Consider the following 6,911-nt stretch of genomic DNA (forward strand, 5'->3'; position numbering starts at 1 on the left):
TAATATTAACTTAGCTATCTTGGTGTATGGTCATTTTCCCCTTTTCTAAAATACACAAAAGCATGAGCTTTAAATCTCAAAATAGAAATTTACAAAGCCCAATGCCCACAAAACATGGCTGGTGACACAAGAGGGTTTTGACCCACTCCCAGCCAATGGAAAGGTGCCATGTAGCACTGGGCTGAAGAGAAGGCTAGCTGAAGCTTGAGTGAGGCGTTGGAATGGAGGAGACTTTGCTGGGCCTGGAGCTGCGTTTGGGTGATAATAGACTCATTTATCTATGTGTTTTTCAAGTAAAGTATTAGGTGTTTGTTTTGTTTTGTTCTATTTTACGCTGGTTTTTGTATGTTTTCAGGTGTCGAAGGGCTTAGGTGACTTCGGTGTGGAAACATGGTGGAAAAAATGACAAAATGACAAAAATTGGTGGAAAACGGTGTTTCGAAGCACTTCCTGCGACTGCAGGAAGTGTGTCTTGCGGCCGCAACTCCAGAGAAGTTTTTGCATTTCTAGAGCATTCCTGCGACCGCAGGAATGACATCCTGCAACCGCAGGATATGTCTACAAATGAGAAAAACGCAGATTTTTAATTAAGGGTGTTTTGGTCCTTTCGTGTTTAAAAAATCCCTAATTAGGTTTAAATTACGATTAAGGAGAGAAAATGAGGCACTTTTTGCAGACTTAGACTGGGAGAGGAGGCTGGGGAGTGGATCTATCATTTAGAGTTTTTTTTTTCTTCTTTTCTTCTTATTTTTTAGTTTATGTTAATTTTAGGTTTATGGATTTCTTAGTGATGTTTATGAACTAAATTCTGTTTAGGTTTTCTAGTTGACTCTCTTGAAACTCTGTTATGATTTAATGCATTTATCTATTTCTTCTTCATCTGAAATCTATTCAATTTGTGTTTATTGTGTATGTAATTGACTACGCACTTTTTGCATATGATTTATGAATTTGAATCAAAATCTGAAAAGTGAGATTTGAATATGCTAAAATTGAATAGACATAGATTTCAATTTAGAACGAGAGTATCAAATTGGTTTATGTGATTTAGGGATGTATTCATTACTTCCTATTGTTTGAATTGACCATAGAAATATAGGGAATTCACATTAGGTCGAGTTTTCTATCTCTTAACTCGAATAGTTAACACTTTTGCATGCCTATCATTTCAGTGAGAAGAGTTTCAGTAGTAATTGAATTAAAGAATAATAGAGTGGATAGTAGAGAAGATTAGGATTCCTAATTGTTTCATAGTGAATTTAATCCTTGTGTTCTTTTTATTATTTGATTTCTACAATTTTCATTTATTTATGTTTTCTTATTTTCAAATTTCATAAATCTAGTTTTCATTAGCCAAATAGAAACTAGAAATTAATGATTTGGTAATTGATAAATCAGTCTTCGTGGGACGATACTCGTTCTTATCGAGATTTATTACAAATTGCGATTACGTATACTTGCGTAGCTTTAATTTTCGCAACAAGTTTTTGGCGCCGTTGCCGGGGACTGAAAAAAAATTATCAATATTAAAATAGTTAATTTTATTTCTAATTTGGCTGTCTTTTACAATAATTTCTAATTTGTTTGGCTGTAGTTGTCCTTTATTTCAGGTATTTTCCTTCTATACGCAATAGAAGGGGAGTTGATAGTCCAATTCAAATTAATCTTGAGATCGAGAAAGAGTGCAAGAGAAACAGAAAAAACAAGAGGGCTGAAAGTTCCACTGTTGTTATAACAGATATTAATAACAACAGTTTGGAAAACATGAGCGGGGGAGCACCACAAAATCATAATCCTACCCGTCAAAGAGCTCTACGGGACTATGTACTCCCTACTGTCACAGGGGTACACTCATGCATCCGTCCTCCAGCAGTAGAGTCAAATAATTTTGAGATCAAGCCTGCTATATTACAGATGGTCCAAACTGCTGTTCAATTTAGTGGCCTCCCCATTGAAGACCCCAATATGCACATAGCCAATTTCCTGGAGTTGTGTGCTACTTTCAAGATGAATGGGGTGAATGATGATGCTATTAGATTGTGCTTGTCCCCATTCTCACTACGGGAGTGAGCGAAAAGTTGGCTGAATTCACTTGAGGCCAATACTAACACCACTTGGGATGCTCTAGCTCAGAAGTTTTTAGCAAAGTTCTTCCCACCTGCTAAGGCTGCTAAACTAAGAGGGGAGATCAATAACTTCTCTCAACTTGAGGGAGAATCCTTGTATGATGCTTGGGAGAGGTTCAAGGACTTGATCAGAAAATGTCCCCACCACGGTATTAAGAAGTGGATGTTGGTCCACAACTTTTACAATGGTTTGTACGGTACCACTCGCACAATCATTGATGCAGCAGTGGGAGGAGCGTTTATGAGCAAAAGTGCTAATGAAGCTTATGAACTCTTAGAGGAAATTGCCACTAATAATTACCAATGGCCAAGTGAACGAGTGGGCAGTAATAAAAAGGTTGCAGGGGTTCACGAATTAGATGCAATCACAGCCTTAACTACTCAAGTTGCGTCTCTAACTAAGTAGTTGCAATAAATACCATGTCTTCCCAGGTTGTGCAAGCCCAAGTAATGTGTGAATTGTGTGGGGGGTCTCATCCTTTTGACCAGTGCCAAGCTGCTTTAGATCCCAACAATGTCCCATTAGATCAAGCCCAAGTTCAGGCAGTGGGTAATTTTCAAAGGCCCTACAACAACCCCTACTCTAACTCGTATAATCCGGGGTGGAGAAACCATCCTAACTTTTCCTGGAGAAACAATCAAGGCCAACAACAACCGTTTCAACCACAGTATCAGCGGCCTATGACTCAAGCTCCACCATAAGCATCAACCTCTCAGCAACCTAGGCCGCCAGCTCCTACAGAACAGCCTAGTGATTTACAGGCTGCCCTATTGACTCTCACCAGCACTCAAACTCAGTTTATGATTGAGAATAGATCCTCCATTAGAAATTTGGAGATGCAAGTAGGGCAGTTGGCCAATATGTTGAATACTAGGCCTCAAGGGAATTTGCCTAGCAATACTGTGGTAAATCCTAAGGAGCAATGTCAAGCTACCATCTTGAGGAGCGGGAAAGAAATTGAGGGTCCTTCTCCTAAGGGGACTCAAGAAAAAAAGGCTGTAGAAGAGGAGAGTTATGAAAAAGTTGAGCCCCAAGTGGAGGAAAAGGTTACTGAAGGCCTTGCAACCAATGAGAAGATTCAACCGGTAGTTGTTGATTCTAATGTCAAAATCCCATATCCACAACGTCTACAGAAGAATTCCCTTGACAAACAATTCTCAAAGTTTCTTGAGGTGTTTAAAAAGCTTCACATTAACATCCCATTTGCTGAGGCTTTGGAGAAAATGCCGAGTTATGTGAAATTCATGAAGAAGATTCTGTCCAAGAAGAGGAAGATGGAGGATTATGAGACGGTGGTGCTCACTGAAGAGTGCAGCGCCATTATGCAAATGAAGCTTCCTCAGAAACTGAGAGATCCTGGGAGTTTCACAAGACCCTGCACTATTGGGAATTTTGGGAGCATGAATGCTCTATGTGATTTGGGGGCGAGCATTAATCTAATACCGCTTTTTGTTTTCAGAAGATTGAAGCTTGGGGAAGCAAGACCTACAACAGTGACTCTCCAGTTGGCAGACAGATCAATAGCACATCCTCGAGGTATTATTGAAGATGTTCTAGTAAAAGTGACAAGTTCATCTTCCTAGCAGACTTTATTGTACTTGATATGGAGGAGGATGCCAACATCCCAATCATTCTTGGAAGGCCATTCTTAGCCACAGGATGAGCTTTAATCGACGTACAAAAGGGGGAGTTAAGGTTGCGAGTCCAAAATGAGGAAATAAGTTGTAATGTCTTTGCAGCAATTGAAATTCCTACATGTTGTAGAGTTGATGTGGTGAATGATTGTCAAGAATCAATTGGTAAAAAGAAGAAGAAGACCACAGAACAATTTCGAACAGTTCGATGTCGTATGAAAAGATTATTGTGTGGCAAGTTTGAAGGTTTCGATGACATTGGGGATAATTTCAATATTCTCAACAGTAGAAGGGAATTCTCCTCGTATGACACGATGGCTCTCAAGGATGCAAGGGGTGGACTTGACCCAAGTTGAAGGTGTAGAGAGTTCAGCATCCGGCTAAATGACATTAACGACAGCACCATTGGGAGGCATCCCAAATTCATTTAAGTTCGTTAAGTTTTTAAGCTATTTTAGTTGAGACAATTTTTATTTTTTTAGTTAGTTTTTGTTTAATTTTAATTTTCTTGTAAATATGGTTGATTATGAAATCGTGAAATACGTGAAAAAAAATTGAAAAATGATGAAAAAAAAAACGCGCAGAACCAATATGCCTACAACCAAGCCTTCACCACTCATTTTGGCATTGACACTAGTGGATTTCCACCATATCCACAACCACCTAACATTGGGTATCCTCCAACTGAGGGGGATGACGAGGCATGACCTTCATCATGAGTCGAGTCAAGTAAGTTTCCTTTCCTTAGCTTTTATTTAAACATTGGGGACAATGTTTTTGTTAAGTTTGGGGAAGAGAAATTTATGTTTGTTATTTGTGTCAGGTTAGTTGAGTCAAGTTTCTGTTTAATTTGGTGTTTTGTTAAATTGTGTTTGGTTTTGTGTGTTAATTGTGTTGTGTGCTAGGGTATCTAGAGAGTGTGTTAAAGTAAGATAACATTGATTAGCCGATGAGAATACGTGAATGACTTGTAATATAATTCGAGAAAACTATATTTGATTATAAAAAAAACAATCCGTGTGCTTGGTTTGACCACCTCTTTGGATTACTTTAATTCATTGTAAAACTGAATATTTGATCATGATTGGTAAATTCTTGCATTTAAATAAATTTACACTTGCTGAATTTTGAATGTGGAAAGAATGTATGAACAATTCTAGAACTTGCTTGCTTACTATTTGAGGCGAAATCATAGACAATGCTTGTTTAGGAAAATGATTTAGGCGATTTTTTTGGGACGTTTGAGCCTTTCAAGCCATCCTTGATTAATTTATCCTTAGTTACCATTTTTTGAGCCTAAAGTATAACTTTTTATTGTTAACCACTTATTTTGATCCTAATTGAACACTTAATTATTCTTTTCATTCCCTTGATTTATACCATGAGCATATAAACATATAAATGGGGATTGAATTGTATTGGGTGCTATTGTTTGATTTGGTTGTGACAATAGAAAAATAAAAGGAAAGATTGAGAGGAAAATTCAGAGAAAAATAAAAACGAGATTGAAAATAAATTACACTTCTTATGTTTGTTCACATTGAAAAACATAAGTTTGGGGAAGTGTAGTTGAAGGAAAAAAAGAAAGAAATGAGAAAAAAAAAGATACAATTAGTGTGAATTCTTCTCAATCTTGGAAAATAAAGGGAAATTTAGGGTTGTTTGGATTACAAAGTGGATATCAGGTGTGGTTTGTTTGGATTATATGCTTATGGTATATATGAGCCTAAATGACTATTTTATCTACTGTTACCTAAGGCTCTCAATACAAGCTTTAAAAGACCTTTTGATTCTTGAACATGCATTGATTTATATTAGTGGAGAATAATAAGTTAGCAAGCATATGGAAATTTGGGATTTGATGGAGTGATGGTGAGAGTTCAGCATGTGTAAATTATTTTAAATATGTGTTATTTACTGTTCATGATTGAGTAGACAAAAATGATCAATGGGTTAGGGTGAATTGAAGAAGTGGTTGGATTGAAAATCTGGATTACTTGTCAAAACAATTTTTCCGAAAATTATATATGCTTGTCCTTCATTAATTTTGAGGCTTAAAAATTGTGGTTATCTTGATTCATTTGTTTAGTGTCTGCATTTATTTGTTTATTTTATCTTGAGTCTTGTTTTCTTTGCTTGAGGGCGAGCAAATGTTAAGTTTGGGGAAGTTTGATAAATGAGTTTTAGACTCATTTATCTATGTGTTTTTCAGGTAAAGTATTAGGTGTTTGTTTTGTTTTGTTCTATTTTACGCTGGTTTTTGTATGTTTTCTGGTTTCGAAGGGCTTAGGTGACTTAGGTGTGGAAACATGGTTGAAAAATCGACAAAATGACAAAAATGGGTGGAAAACGGTGTTTCGGAGCACTTCCTGCGACTGTAGGAAGTATGTCTTGCGGCCGCAACTCCAGAGAAGTTTTTGCATTTCTAGAGCATTCCTCTGACCGCAGGAATGACATCCTCCAACCGCAGGATATGTCTACAAATGAGAAAAACACAGATTTTTAATTAAGGGTGTTTTGGTCCTTTCATGTTTAAAAAATCGTTAATTAGGTTTAAATTACAATTAAGGAGAGAAAAGGAGGCACTTTTTGTAGACTTAGACTGGGAGAGGAGGCTGAGGAGTGGATCTATCATTTAGAGTTTTTTTTCTTCTTCTCTTCTTATTTTTTAGTTTATGTTAATTTTAGGTTTATGGATTTCTTAGTGATGTTTATGAACTAAATTTTGTTTAGGTTTTCTAATTGACTCTCTTGAAACTCTGTTATGATTTAATGCATTTATCTATTTCTTCTTCATCTGAAATCTATTCAATTTGTGTTTATTGTGTATGTAATTGACTGCGCACCTTTTACATATGATTTATGAATTTGAATCAAAATCTGAAAAGTGAGATTTGAATATGCTAAAATTGAATAGACATAGATTTCAATTTAGAACGAGAGTATCAAATTGGTTTATGTGATTTAGGGCTGTATTCATTGCTTCCTATTGTTTGAATTGACCATATAAATATAGGGAATTCACATTAGGTCGAGTTTTCTATCTCTTAACTCGAATAGTTAACACTTCTGCACGCCTATCATTTCAGTGAGAAGAGTTTCAGTAGTAATTGAATTAAAGAATAATAGAGTGGATAGTAAAGAAGATTA

At 36.4% G+C, this 6,911-nt stretch overlaps 1 non-coding gene across 1 annotated transcript; it reads right to left on the bottom strand.

Annotated features, from left to right (window-relative positions):
• Nucleotides 1-2,172: 2,172 nt before the first annotated feature.
• Nucleotides 2,173-2,279, bottom strand: LOC133827690 (small nucleolar RNA R71). The gene has a single exon (XR_009890341.1). It is a non-coding gene; the product is annotated as a small nucleolar RNA R71 (small nucleolar RNA).
• Between the last annotated feature and the right edge of the window lie 4,632 nt (nucleotides 2,280-6,911).

The sequence above is a fragment of the Humulus lupulus genome, chromosome 3 (genome assembly GCF_963169125.1).
Source record: "Humulus lupulus chromosome 3, drHumLupu1.1, whole genome shotgun sequence".
In the NCBI taxonomy this organism is placed as follows: Eukaryota; Viridiplantae; Streptophyta; class Magnoliopsida; order Rosales; family Cannabaceae; genus Humulus; species Humulus lupulus.